Below are 14496 nucleotides of genomic sequence, written 5' to 3' on the forward strand. Positions count from 1 at the left end.
CTTTGCACAGCCTACACCATTGGACTTAAGTAGAAGACTATTACAAGTGAAACCAATAATTGAAATCTGTAACCACACCCCACCCCCTCAAATGCCAGGCAATAAATTACCTTAAAAACAACAACCAGGCATTCCACAAAGATTAAACTGGGTCTATATCATTCAAAACTTTAAAAAAGTACTTCAAAATCACATACTATGCAATAATGTTTCAATTTGCATTACCCAGCAGAATTAGCTTTGCATATATAGATATAGTGCAGCAGAATATATTGGTGGTTGTAGTCAATTGTAATTAACTGTAGGTGACAAGAAGAGAAGAAACGTCAATTCACAATCGATATCAGCTGAAGATAAATTAACGCTGATTGAACGCTGCTGTTATGTGTCAATTTTATCACGCTTTGATAAAAATGCACGCTTGGATCAATAAATGCACAGCCAAACGGCTTTGCACAGCCTACACCATTGGACTTAAGTAGAAGACTATTACAAGTAAAACCAATAATTGAAATCTGTAACCAACCCCCCCCCCACCTCAAATGCCAGGCAATAAATTACCTTAAAAACAACAACCAGGCATTCCACAAAGATTAAACTGGGTCTTTATCATTCAAAACTTTAAAAAAGTACTTAAAAATCACATACTATGCAATAATGTTTCAATTTGCATTACCCAGCAGAATTAGCTTTGCATATATAGATATAGTGCAGCAGAATATATTGGTGGTTGTAGTCAATTGTAATTACTCAGCAGAATTAGCTTTGCATATATAGATATAGTGCAGCAGAATATATTGGTGGTTGTAGTCAATTGTAATTACCCAGCAGAATTAGCTTTGCAAATATAGATATAGTGCAGCAGAATATATTGGTGGTTGTAGTCAATTGTAATTACCCAGCAGAATTAGCTTTGCATATATATAGTGCAGCAGAATATATTGGTGGTTGTAGTAAATTGTAATTACCCAGCAGCAGCTCTACTGCACTCAACATAACCAGTGCTCACAATATATATAATGCTATATACTATGCCATAGTGGTGCTTACTATATAACACCTCCTACTGCGTTCCCCCTGGCAATGAGCATGACACCCAGAGAGTGAAACCCCTGGCAATGAGCATGACACCCAGCACGTGAAACTCTTGGCGTTGAGCAGTTTTTGTAAAAGTAATTAGAAGCTTTACTGTAGGGCATAGTGTATCACAGATATTGTGGTGTGTGACATAATATGTTCCAAAGGGCATTAATGTGTGGGGCTTAACATGGTGGAAATTACTGTACTTTTTTCCCTGTGGTGGCCGAGGTCTGTTGGTGCAGGGTCAAGAACTAGGGTGTAAGGTAGTCTTTGCCTGCAAGGCTACGCTCATTTTATGGAGACCATACCCATACATTTAAGTGTGGCATATACCTGCGCTTGCTCGCGGGGTGAGAACATCTCCCTAATTGAATTCAGCGATATGAATAGAGGTTGTGCAGCAGCCACAGAAAGGGTTAATCTCTGCAGCTTGTCACTAAATTACATTGTTGCAATTTTAGCTGGGAGCTGCAATAATTACTCTAATACATAACACAGCCAACACTTCTATATTCACACAATATACTGCATGGTGAATATAGAAGTGGTGCTTGCTAAACAGCACCTCCTACTGCATTCCACATCACCGCTGGTCACACTCATATCAGGCCCATAATGCTGTATACTATGCCATAGTGGTGCTTACTATATAACACCAGGTGCTGTGCAGTGGTCAAAACACACTAACTGGTCCCATGCTGTTGTTGAACTAAAGGCCTATACACACGATGAGATTCGGTCTATGCTAATAGGTTTAAAAAGGTTACATTACCTGCCAGGTGAGAAACTATGATCATGTAGGTGCTTCTCCCAGGGCAAGGCTCACCCATTGCACTCTGGGTGTGCTGCCCCTGTGATTTCCCCAAATGTGGGAAACTTGACTGCATAATTTGTGTTTCCCCTGGTCGTCTCTCGTATAATTCAGATCTCTTTGTCTCAGGTCTCTCTCCAGCCTAGTTTGCTGTCTGTTTCCACTTCTCTTTTCTTGAGCCGCTCCCTTCTATGCCCTTGCGCACTATCCTGACTTCTCCCGTCTGCTTACTTTGTGCCTTCCAACACACAATGCAAACTACAGGTAGTGCTGCAGGGCCCACACCCTTTTACTTGCCTCACAGAGCAGCTCTGGAGCTGTTACAGTACCCAGCTGCTGCAAGAAATCAGCTTGAATGCTTCAGGGGCTGGGGCATTGCCAACATGAGCCCCACACCGAAGGAGGGTGGAGATGTTTAATGTGAACTAAGGGTCACCCAAGCGCCGCAAAAGGCCGCCATGCCCTGCACGCCCCTTTTCTCTTTTCATATGCAGACGAGGGTTGAAGCCAACTTTGACCCACTGCTTGGATGGCATTACCATATGCAAATCAATCTGCTGCAGGCCTTCCCCCAGGAATGCTTGCACTAGTTGTTGCATTTGGTTTGTTGTTTGGGGGTGCTTCAGTATTATGCAGCCTTCTGCCCTCCCATGTTCATCTGAAAATATGTGTTCTCCCTGCAGTTGTTGTCCCCAGATGAGAGTTCCCTTGTGCTGCCTCAGTTGAATCTCCTTTACTTGACAGAGATGTGCCTGAGCAGCGGCCCTCCCCAGCCCTATCCCAAATCATACTTATTTTGCATAGGAGATACCATGGTCATGAAGATTGTTCTCCCAGGGTGAGGTTCATTCATTGCATTCTGGGTATGCTGACCCCTGTGATTTCCCCAAATGTGGGAAACTCGACTGCATTATTTGTGGTAGTGGGGGACTGTGTTTGTGCTTTCTTCTGGTCAACTCTGGTAAAAATCAGATTTCTTTGTCTCAGATCTTCCTCTAGCCTTGTTCCTCTTTCGAGAGTTCCCTTGTGCTGCCTCAGTTGGATCTCCTTCACTTGACAGGGGGGTACCCGAGCAGCGACCCTCCCCAGCTCTAGCCCAACTCCTACTTACCTGCCAGGTGAGATACTATGATCATGTAGGTGCTTCTCCCAGGGCAAGGCTCACCCATTGCACTCTGGGTGTGCTGCCCCTGTGATTTCCCCAAATGTGGGAAACTTGACTGCATAATTTGTGTTTCCCCTGGTCGTCTCTCATATAATTCAGATCTCTTTGTCTCAGGTCTCTCTCCAGCCTAGTTTGCTGTCTGTTTCCACTTCTCTTTTCTTGAGCCGCTCCCTTCTATGCCCTTGCGCACTATCCTGACTTCTCCCGTCTGCTTACTTTGTGCCTTCCAACACACAATGCAAACTACAGGTAGTGCTGCAGGGCCCACACCCTTTTACTTGCCTCACAGAGCAGCTCTGGAGCTGTTACAGTACCCAGCTGCTGCAAGAAATCAGCTTGAATGCTTCAGGGGCTGGGGCATTGCCAACATGAGCCCCACACCGAAGGAGGGTGGAGATGTTTAATGCGAACTAAGGGTCACCCAAGCGCCGCAAAAGGCCGCCATGCCCTGCACGCCCCTTTTCTCTTTTCATATGCAGACGAGGGTTGAAGCCAACTTTGACCCACTGCTTGGATGGCATTACCATATGCAAATCAATCTGCTGCAGGCCTTCCCCCAGGAATGCTTGCACTAGTTGTTGCATTTGGTTTGTTGTTTGGGGGTGCTTCAGTATTAGGCAGCCTTCTGCCCTCCCATGTTCATCTGAAAATATGTGTTCTCCCTGCAGTTGTTGTCCCCAGATGAGAGTTCCCTTGTGCTGCCTCAGTTGAATCTCCTTTACTTGACAGAGATGTGCCTGAGCAGCGGCCCTCCCCAGCCCTATCCCAAATCATACTTATTTTGCATAGGAGATACCATGGTCATGAAGATTGTTCTCCCAGGGTGAGGTTCATTCATTGCATTCTGGGTATGCTGACCCCTGTGATTTCCCCAAATGTGGGAAACTCGACTGCATTATTTGTGGTAGTGGGGGACTGTGTTTGTGCTTTCCTCTGCTCAGCTCTGGTAAAAGTCAGATTTCTTTGTCTCAGATCTTCCTCTAGCCTTGTTCTTCTTTCGAGAGTTCCCTTGTGCTGCCTCAGTTGGATCTCCTTCACTTGACAGGGGGGTGCCCGAGCAGCGACCCTCCCCAGCTCTAGCCCAACTCCTACTTACCTGCCAGGTGAGATACTATGATCAGGAAGGTGCTTCTCCCAGGGCAAGGCTCACCCATTGCACTCTGGGTGTGCTGCTCCTGCGATTTCCCCAAATGTGGGAAACTTGACTGCATAATTTGTGTTTCCTCTGGTCGGCTCTCGTATAATTCAGATCTCTTTGTCCCAGGTCTTTCTCCAGCCTAGTTTGCTGTCTGTTTCCACTTCTCTTTTCTTGAGCCGCTCCCTTCTATGCCCTTGCGCACTATCCTGACCTCTCCCGTCTGCTTACTTTGTGCCTTCCAATGCACAATGCATACTACAGGTAGTGCTGCAGGGCCCACACCCTTTTACATGCTTTACAGAACAGCTCTGGAGCTGTTACAGTGCCCAGCTGCTGCAAGAAATCATCTTGAATGCTTCAGGGGCTGGGGAATAGCCAACATGAGCCCCACACCGAAGGAGGGTGGAGATGTTTAATGCGAATTAAGGGTCATCCAAGCGCCACAAAAGGACGCCATGTCCTGCACATCCCTTTTTTCTTTTCATATGCAGACGAGGGTTGAAGCCAACTTTGACCCACTGCTTGGATGACATCACCATATGCAAATCCATCTGCTGCAGGCCTTCCCCCAGGAATGCTTGTACTAGTTGTTGCATTTGGTTTGTTGTTTGGGGGTGCTTCAGTATTAGGCAGCCTTCTGCCCTCCCATGTTCATCTGAAAATATGTGTTCTCCCAGCAGTTGTTGTCCCCAGATGAGAGTTCCCTTGTGCTGCCTCAGTTGAATCGCCTTTACTTGACAGAGATGTGCCTGAGCAGCGGCCCTCCCCAGCCCTATCCCAAATCATACTTATTTTGCATAGGAGATATCATGGTCATGAAGATTGTTCTCCCAGGGTGAGGTTCATTCATTGCATTCTGGGTATGATGACCCCTGTGATTTCCCCAAATGTGGGAAACTCGACTGCATTATTTGTGGTAGAGGGGGACTGTGTTTGTGCTTTCCTCTGGTCAGCTCTGGTAAAAGTCAGATTTCTTTGTCTCAGATCTTCCTCTAGCCTTGTTCTTCTTTCGAGAGTTCCCTTGTGCTGCCTCAGTTGGATCTCCTTCACTTGACAGGGGGGTGCCCGAGCAGCGACCCTCCCCAGCTCTAGCTCAACTCCTACTTACCTGCCAGGTGAGAAACTATGATCAGGAAGGTGCTTCTCCCAGGGCAAGGCTCACCCATTGCACTCTGGGTGTGCTGCCCCTGTGATTTCCCCAAATGTGGGAAACTTGACTGCATTATTTGTGGTAGTGGGGGACTGTGTTTGTGCTTTCTTCTGGTCAACTCTGGTAAAAATCAGATTTCTTTGTCTCAGATCTTCCTCTAGCCTTGTTCCTCTTTCGAGAGTTCCCTTGTGCTGCCTCAGTTGGATCTCCTTCACTTGACAGGGGGGTACCCGAGCAGCGACCCTCCCCAGCTCTAGCCCAACTCCTACTTACCTGCCAGGTGAGATACTATGATCATGTAGGTGCTTCTCCCAGGGCAAGGCTCACCCATTGCACTCTGGGTGTGCTGCCCCTGTGATTTCCCCAAATGTGGGAAACTTGACTGCATAATTTGTGTTTCCCCTGGCCGTCTCTCGTATAATTCAGATCTCTTTGTCTCAGGTCTCTCTCCAGCCTAGTTTGCTGTCTGTTTCCACTTCTCTTTTCTTGAGCCGCTCCCTTCTATGCCCTTGCGCACTATCCTGACTTCTCCCGTCTGCTTACTTTGTTCCTTCCAACACACAATGCAAACTACAGGTAGTGCTGCAGGGCCCACACCCTTTTACTTGCCTCACAGAGCAGCTCTGGAGCTGTTACAGTACCCAGCTGCTGCAAGAAATCAGCTTGAATGCTTCAGGGGCTGGGGCATTGCCAACATGAGCCCCACACCGAAGGAGGGTGGGGGTGTTTAATGCGAACTAAGGGTCATCTTGAACTTGAACCGTTTTATATACGTGTTCAAAGATTTAAAATGGGTCTCACCGAACCGTCCGGTTTCGGTACCACAAACATTGTGGAATAGTAACCCCTTCCTTGTTGAAGGAGGGGTACCTTGACTATCACCTGCTGCAAATACAGCTTGTGAATTTGCCTCTATCACAGCCTCCCTGTCCAAGGGAGATGTTGGCAAGGCAGATTTTAGGAAACGGCGAGGGGGAGACGTCTCGAATTCCAGCTTGAATCCCTGAGACACTACTTGTAGAATCCAGGGATCCACCTGTGAGCAAGCCCACTGATTGCTGAAGCACTTGAGACGGGCCCCCACCGCACCTGGCTCCACCAGTGGAGCCCCAGCGTCATGCTGTGGACTTAGCGGAAGCGGGGGAGGACTTTTGTTCCTGGGAACTGGCTGTATATATATATATATATGCACACACACTCATGTATATACATGTATACACAAATACACGTATGTACATGTTTATGTATGTATAATACACTGAGTACATTATATTTATGAATTAATTGCTTCCCGATTCTGCAGCAGCATCATCAGCACCATCAGTGTTACTCGCAGTCACTTCACACTGACTGCTGCACAACACATCACTTAATTTCCGGGCCGCCCGCCACCTGGTGAAGAGACATGGGAGATGAAGGACCAGCAGTGCCACGTTGAGCGGAAGTATTGTGATTTAGTTACCCACACACTCCTTGTGACACCTGCTCCCCGTCTGCCCTCCCACCCGCCGCCTGCCATCCGGAACCCGCACTGACAAGTAAGTCTCAGCAGAATGTGTCTGCCGGCGGCTCCCAGTCCCCCCTAGAGGAACACTGCCAGTGGTGTGGCAGCCGCGGCACACTAGGACTGAGAGACCGCAGCGGGAGGAAAGCACGGGTGGGCGGGAGGAGAGCATAGGCGGACATCACCACATCACATTGCAAGGTGACACCAGTCCCCCCAGTGAGGCCGCCGACGAATGCACTCAGCATAGTATTAGCAGCAGGCAGAGGGGGGGCGGGCGCAGCGGTGGTGGGAGGTACGGAAATGAGCTACAGGCTAGGCTCCACCGATCACACACTCAGCGATCACTGTGCCACAGCAAGCGTATCGTGCAGCGGTGCTGGACATTAGGGAGTGCCTGTGCGCACCAGGCACCCCCTGTACGCACGCCTATGCGCTACCACCCCCCATATGCCACACTACATCACTATGCTATAGCCCTCCCATATGCTGCACTTCATAGTTACACTATACCCCCCATACAACATACTACATCACCACAGTACACTACTCACAATAAAATTAAAACATCCCAGTTCCTCATTCTTAATGAGCTCACGTGAGTTCTCTCCCCAACGGAGCTCCAGACCAAGTAACAATGAAGACACCAGCAGCGTGTAGGGGGCAGGCCTGGTCCACTTGTCAGGAGAGAGCAGTCACTGGAGGGTAAGAAGGGGACGGGGCCTAGTCCTACAGACGGGAGAGAGCACAGACAGGAGAGAGCAAGGTACAGGGGTAGAAGGGGACGGCTGATGTGAAGAAGGGGGCGGGGCCTATTCTTGCATCCTTTCAAAATTCGACTTTTTAAAATTCGACATTTGACAAATTCGATTTTCTGCAATGGTACAAATGCGGCAATTCAACAAAAGTATATTCAATTGAAGTTTGTAAATTCGACAACAGTGCTTTTAAACAGTAAATTCGTCATTTTCAATCCGCCACACTTTGCAGGCGGAATCTAATAAAAAATAATATTTTTTTGGGGTAATAGCATATCTATTTATATTAGAAGGGATTAGGTACTTGGTTTGTCTTTTTTGGAGGCACAAGTATTATTTATATATTTTTTAAAAGATTATTATTATTATTTTTTTTTTTTTAAATGGAATGTGAAAAACCCGGAAAAGAAAAATTGCGTGGGGTCCCCCCTCCAAAGCATAACCAGCCTCGGGCTCTTCGATCCGGTCCTGGTTCTAAAAATCCGGGGGAAAAACGGACAGGGGATCCCCCGTATTTTTAAAACCAGCTCCGGGCTCTGCGCCTGGTGCTGGTGCAAAAAATACGGGGGACAAAAAGAGTAGGGTCCCCCATTATTTTTACACCAGCATCGGGCTCCACTAGCTGGACAGATAGTGCCACAGCCGGGGGTCACTTTTATACAGTGCCCTGCGGCCGTGGCATTAAATATCCAACTAGTCACCCCTGGCCGGGGTACCCTGGGGGAGTGGGGACCCCTTCAATCAAGGGGTCCCCCCCCAGCCACCCAAGGGCCAGGGGTGAAGCCCAAGGCTGTCCCCCCATCCAAGGGCTGCGGATGGGAGGGTGATAGCCTTGAGAAAATTGAAAGAATATTGTTTTTTCCAGTAGTACTACAAGTCCCAGCAAGCCTCCCCCGCAATCTGGTACTTTGAGAACCACAAGTACCAGCATGCGGGAGAAAAACGTGCCCGCTGGTACCTGTAGTTCTACTGGGGGAAAAATACCCAAATAAAAACAGGACACAGACACCGTGAAAGTATAACTTTATTTCACACCTGCCGACACACACATACTTACCTATGTTGACACGAAGCAGTCGGTCCTCTTCTCCAAGTAGAATCAACGGGTACCTGAAAATAAAAGATAATTATACTCACCTGATCCAGGTTCCAGATTAACTCCACGTACTTGGCAAAACAACAAACCGAACACCCGGACCAGACGGACTGAAAGGGGTCCCATGTTTACACATGGGACCCCTTTCCACGAATGCAGACATCCGAATCTCGCGGGAATCCGACAGCGGGATGATGACGTTCGGGCGCGCTCGGGTTAGCCGAGCAAGGCGGGAAGGTTCGAACCTGCCTCGGACCCATGTAAAATGGGTGAAGTTCGGGGGGTCCGGATTCCGACGAACCGAACCCACTCATCACTAGTATGTACGTGTGTGTCAGGTGCCGTGCGCGTACGTACGTGTGTGTCAGGTGTCGTGCGTGTACGTGTGTGTGTGTGTGTGTGTGTGTCAGGTGGCGCGTACCTACATGTGTGTATGTCAGGTGCTGTGCATGTGTGTACGTACACGCGTGTATGTGTCAGGTGCCGCGTGTGTGTGTGTGTGTGTGCCAGTGTGCCAGGAGCCACGCGTGTACATGCGTGAGGGTGTTAGGAGCCGCACGTATACGTACATACGTGTAGGTTTCAGGTGCCGCGCGTATACATACGTGTGTGTGTCAGGAGCCGAGCGCGTACGTACATGTGTGTGTGTCAGGAGCAACGCGCGTGTGTGTCAGGAGCCACACGTGTGCATACGTGTGTGTGTCAGGTGCCACACATGTACGTACGTGTGTGTGTGTGTGTTTGTGTCAGGTGCCGCGCGTGTACGTGTGTGTGTCAAGTGCCGCGTGTGTACGTACGTACGTATGTGTGTGCCTGGAGCCGCGCGTGTACATACATGTGTGTGTGTGTGTCTCAGGTGCTGTACGTGTATGTGTGTGTCTCAGGTGCTGCACGTGTATATGTGTGTATTTCAGGTGCTGCATTTGTATGCGTCAGCTGCCACGTGGGTGTCAGGTGTTGAGCGTGTATGTGTTTGTGTCAGCTGTCGCATCTGTATGTGTGTGACTGTCAGGTGCTGCGCGTGTATGTGTGTTTCAGGTGCTGTTCATGTATGTGGGAGTGGCAGGTGCTGCATGTGTATATATGTGTGAGTGGCAGGTGCTGCGTGTGTATACGAGTGTGTGTGAGGTGCTGCGAGTGTATGTGTGTGTTAGGTGCACTGAGTGTATATGATTGTGTGTCAGGTGCTGTGCATGTGTGCGTTAAATGCCACATGTATATATGTGTGTCAGGTGCTGCGTGTGTGTGTGTGTGTGTGTGTGTCAGGTGCTGCATGTTTGTATGTGTGTGTGTGTGTCAGGTGCTGCATGTCTGTATGTGTGTGTGTGTCAGGCGCTGCATGTCTGTGTGTGTGTGTGTGTGTGTGTGTCAGGTGCTGCATGTCTGTATATGTGTGTGGGTGTGTCAGGTGATGCATGTCTGTGTGTGGGTGTGTCAGGTGATGCATGTGTGTGTGTGTGTGGGTGTGTCAGGTGCTGCATGTCTGTGTGTGTGTGTGTGGGTGTGTGTGTCTGTCAGGTGCTGCATGTGTGTGTCAGGTGCTGCATGTCTGCGTGTGTGTGTGTCAGGCGCTGTATGTCTGCGTGTGTGTGTCAGGCGCTGCATATCTGTGTCAGGTGCTGTGTGTGTGTGTGCGTGTCTGTCAGGTGCTGCGTGTCTGCGTGTGTGTCAGGCGCTGCGTGGCTGCGTGTGTGTCAGGCGCTGCGTGTCTGCGTGTGTCAGGCGCTGCGTGTCTGCGTGTGTGTCAGGCGCTGCGTGTGTGTCAGGCGCTGCGTGTGTGTCAGGCGCTGCGTGTGTGTCAGGCGCTGCGTGTGTGTCAGGCGCTGCGTGTCTGCGTGTGTGTCAGGCGCTGCGTGTCTGCGTGTGTGTCAGGCGCTGCGTGTCGTGTAGATGATGGCCTAACAGGAGGCTTTAAAATTTTAATTCTAGTGTCCTTCGTTTGGGAGAAAAATGCAAAGATACAAGACAGCTTTTCCTTGCCAATATCTCTCTTTTGCAAAGAGCTACGCATTGGAAAATTCAGGGCTATGTCGTGTAGATGATGGCCTAACAGGAGGCTTTAAAATTTTCTTTCTAGTGACCTTCGTTTGGGAGAAAAATGCAATGGTACAAGACAGCTTTTCCTTGCCAATATCTCTCTTTTGCAAAGAGCTGCGCATTGGAAAATTCAGGTCTATGTCGTGTAGATGATGGCCTAACAGGAGGCTTTAAAATGTTAATTCTAGTGTCCTTCGTTTGGGAGAAATATGCAATGGTACAAGACAGCTTTACCTTGCCAATATCTCTCTTTTGCAAAGAGCTACGCATTGGAAAATTCAGGGCTATGTCGTGTAGATGATGGCCTAACAGGAGGCTTTAAAATTTTCTTTCTAGTGTCCTTCGTTTGGGAGAAAAATGCAATGGTACAAGACAGCTTTTCCTTGCCAATATCTCTCTTTTGCAAAGAGCTACGCATTGGAAAATTCAGGGCTATTTCGTGTAGATGATGGCCTAACAGGAGGCTTTAAAATTTTCTTTCTAGTGTCCTTCGTTTGGGAGAAAAATGCAAAGGTACAAGACAGCTTTTCCTAGCCAATATCTCTCTTTTGCAAAGAGCTGCGCATTGGAAAATTCAGGGCTATGTCGTGTAGATGATGGCCTAACAGGAGGCTTTAAAATTTTCTTTCTAGTGTCCTTCGTTTGGGAGAAAAATGCAATGGTACAAGACAGCTTTTCCTTGCCAATATCTCTCTTTTGCAAAGAGCTACGCATTGGAAAATTCAGGGCTATGTCGTGTAGATGATGGCCTAACAGGAGGCTTTAAAATTTTAATTCTAGTGTCCTTCGTTTGGGAGAAAAATGCAATGGTACAAGACAGCTTTTCCTTGCCAATATCTCTCTTTTGCAAAGAGCTACGCTTTGGAAAATTCAGGGCTATGTCGTGTAGATGATGGCCTAACAGGAGGCTTTAAAATTTTAATTCTAGTGTCCTTCGTTTGGGAGAAAAATGCAAAGGTACAAGACAGCTTTTCCTTGCCAATATCTCTCTTTTGCAAAGATGATGGCCTAACAGGAGGCTTTAAAATTTTCTTTCTAGTGTCCTAACAGGAGGCTTTAAAATTTTCTTTCTAGTGTCCTTCGTTTGGGAGAAAAATGCAATGGTACAAGACAGCTTTTCCTTGCCAATATCTCTCTTTTGCAAAGAGCTACGCATTGGAAAATTCAGGGCTATGTCGTGTAGATGATGGCCTAACAGGAGGCTTTAAAATTTTCTTTCTAGTGTCCTTCGTTTGGGAGAAAAATGCAATGGTACAAGACAGCTTTTCCTTGCCAATATCTCTCTTTTGCAAAGAGCTGCGCATTGGAAAATTCAGGGCTATGTCGTGTAGATGATGGCCTAACAGGAGGCTTAAAAATTTTCTTTCTAGTGTCCTTCGTTTGGGAGAAAAATGCAATGGTACAAGACAGCTTTTCCTTGCCAATATCTCTCTTTTGCAAAGAGCTACGCATTGGAAAATTCAGGGCTATGTCGTGTAGATGATGGCCTAACAGGAGGCTTTAAAATTTTCTTTCTAGTGTCCTTCGTTTGGGAGAAAAATGCAATGGTACAAGACAGCTTTTCCTTGCCAATATCTCTCTTTTGCAAAGAGCTACGCATTGGAAAATTCAGGGCTATGTCGTGTAGATGATGGCCTAACAGGAGGCTTTAAAATTTTCTTTCTAGTGTCCTTCGTTTGGGAGAAAAATGCAATGGTACAAGACAGCTTTTCCTTGCCAATATCTCTCTTTTGCAAAGAGCTGCGCATTGGAAAATTCAGGGCTATGTCGTGTAGATGATGGCCTAACAGGAGGCTTTAAAATTTTCTTTCTAGTGTCCTTCGTTTGGGAGAAAAATGCAATGGTACAAGACAGCTTTTCCTTGCCAATATCTCTCTTTTGCAAAGAGCTGCGTATTGGAAAATTCAGGGCTAGGTCGTGTAGATGATGGCCTAACAGGAGGCTTTAAAATTTTCTTTCTAGTAACCTTCGTTTGGGAGAAAAATGCAATGGTACAAGACAGCTTTTCCTTGCAATTATCTCTCTTTTGCAAAGAGCTGCGCATTGGAAAATTCAGGGCTATGTCGTGTAGATGATGGCCTAACAGGAGGCTTTAAAATTTTAATTCTAGTGTCCTTCGTTTGGGAGAAATATGCAATGGTACAAGACAGCTTTACCTTGCCAATATCTCTCTTTTGCAAAGAGCTACGCATTGGAAAATTCAGGGCTATGTCGTGTAGATGATGGCCTAACAGGAGGCTTTAAAATTTTCTTTCTAGTGACCTTCGTTTGGGAGAAAAATGCAAAGGTACAAGACAGCTTTTCCTTGCCAATATCTCTCTTTTGCAAAGAGCTGCGCATTGAAAAATTCAGGGCTATGTCGTGTAGATGATGGCCTAACAGAAGGCTTTAAAATTTTCTTTCTAGTGTCCTTCGTTTGGGAGAAAAATGCAATGGTACAAGACAGCTTTTCCTTGCCAATATCTCTCTTTTGCAAAGAGCTGCGCATTGGAAAATTCAGGGCTATTTCGTGTAGATGATGGCCTAACAGGAGGCTTTAAAATTTTCTTTCTAGTGTCCTTCGTTTGGGAGAAAAATGCAAAGGTACAAGACAGCTTTTCCTTGCCAATATCTCTCTTTTGCAAAGAGCTGCGCATTGGAAAAGTCAGGGCTATGTCGTGTAGATGATGGCCTAACAGGAGGCTTTAAAATTTTCTTTCTAGTGTCCTTCGTTTGGGAGAAAAATGCAATGGTACAAGACAGCTTTTCCTTGCCAATATCTCTCTTTTGCAAAGAGCTACGCATTGGAAAATTCAGGGCTATGTCGTGTAGATGATGGCCTAACAGGAGGCTTTAAAATTTTCTTCTAGTGTCCTTCGTTTGGGAGAAAAATGCAATGGTACAAGACAGCTTTTCCTTGCCAATATCTCTTTTGCAAAGAGCTACGCATTGGAAAATTCAGGGCTATGTCGTGTAGATGATGGCCTAACAGGAGGCTTTAAAATTTTCTTTCTAGTGACCTTCGTTTGGGAGAAAAATGCAAAGGTACAAGACAGCTTTTCCTTGCCAATATCTCTCTTTTGCAAAGAGCTGCGCATTGGAAAATTCAGGGCTATGTCGTGTAGATGATGGCTTAACTGGAGGCTTTAAAATTTTCTTTCTAGTGACCTTCGTTTGGGAGAAAAATGCAAAGGTACAAGACAGCTTTTCCTTGCCAATATCTCTCTTTTGCAAAGAGCTGCGCATTGGAAAATTCAGGGCTATATCGTGTAGATGATGGCCTAACATGAGGCTTTAAAATTTTAATTCTAGTGTCCTTCGTTTGGGAGAAAAATGCAAAGGTACAAGACAGCTTTTCCTTGCCAATATCTCTCTTTTGCAAAGAGCTGCGCATTGGAAAATTCATGGCTATGCCTTGTAGATGATGGTCTAACAGGAGGCTTTAAAATTTTCTTTCTAGTGTCCTTCGTTTGGGAGAAAAATGCAATGGTACAAGACAGCTTTTCCTTGCCAATATCTCTCTTTTGCAAAGAGCTGCGCATTGGAAAATTCAGGGCTATGTCGTGTAGATGATAGCCTAACAGGAGGCTTTAAAATTTTCTTTCTAGTGACCTTCGTTTGGGAGAAAAATGCAAAGGTACAAGACAGCTTTTCCTTGCCAATATCTCTCTTTTGCAAAGAGCTGCGCATTGGAAAATTCAGGGCTATGTCGTGTAGATGATGGCCTAACATGAGGCTTTAAAATTTTAATTCTAGTGTCCTTCGTTTGGGAGAAAAA

The 14496-nt window shown here is 46.7% G+C and overlaps 6 non-coding genes and 2 pseudogenes across 6 annotated transcripts; all 8 read left to right on the forward strand.

Annotated features, from left to right (window-relative positions):
• Positions 1 to 1843: 1843 nt before the first annotated feature.
• Positions 1844 to 2007, forward strand: LOC134991132 (U1 spliceosomal RNA). The gene has a single exon (XR_010195562.1). It is a non-coding gene; the product is annotated as a U1 spliceosomal RNA (small nuclear RNA).
• Positions 2008 to 2678: 671 nt separating this feature from the next.
• LOC134991135 (U1 spliceosomal RNA) lies at positions 2679 to 2842 on the forward strand. Its single transcript, XR_010195565.1, has one exon. It is a non-coding gene; the product is annotated as a U1 spliceosomal RNA (small nuclear RNA).
• Positions 2843 to 2994: 152 nt separating this feature from the next.
• LOC134991131 (U1 spliceosomal RNA) lies at positions 2995 to 3136 on the forward strand (annotated as a pseudogene).
• A 692-nt stretch (positions 3137 to 3828) lies between these two features.
• LOC134991114 (U1 spliceosomal RNA) lies at positions 3829 to 3992 on the forward strand. The gene has a single exon (XR_010195548.1). It is a non-coding gene; the product is annotated as a U1 spliceosomal RNA (small nuclear RNA).
• Positions 3993 to 4144: 152 nt separating this feature from the next.
• Positions 4145 to 4307, forward strand: LOC134991122 (U1 spliceosomal RNA). Its single transcript, XR_010195555.1, has one exon. It is a non-coding gene; the product is annotated as a U1 spliceosomal RNA (small nuclear RNA).
• Positions 4308 to 4978: 671 nt separating this feature from the next.
• Positions 4979 to 5142, forward strand: LOC134991119 (U1 spliceosomal RNA). The gene has a single exon (XR_010195553.1). It is a non-coding gene; the product is annotated as a U1 spliceosomal RNA (small nuclear RNA).
• Positions 5143 to 5294: 152 nt separating this feature from the next.
• On the forward strand, positions 5295 to 5457 carry LOC134991117 (U1 spliceosomal RNA). Its single transcript, XR_010195551.1, has one exon. It is a non-coding gene; the product is annotated as a U1 spliceosomal RNA (small nuclear RNA).
• A 152-nt stretch (positions 5458 to 5609) lies between these two features.
• On the forward strand, positions 5610 to 5751 carry LOC134991129 (U1 spliceosomal RNA; annotated as a pseudogene).
• Positions 5752 to 14496: the final 8745 nt, after the last annotated feature.

Source organism: Pseudophryne corroboree, unplaced genomic scaffold (genome assembly GCF_028390025.1).
Source record: "Pseudophryne corroboree isolate aPseCor3 unplaced genomic scaffold, aPseCor3.hap2 scaffold_1201, whole genome shotgun sequence".
Classification (NCBI taxonomy): domain Eukaryota; kingdom Metazoa; phylum Chordata; class Amphibia; order Anura; family Myobatrachidae; genus Pseudophryne; species Pseudophryne corroboree.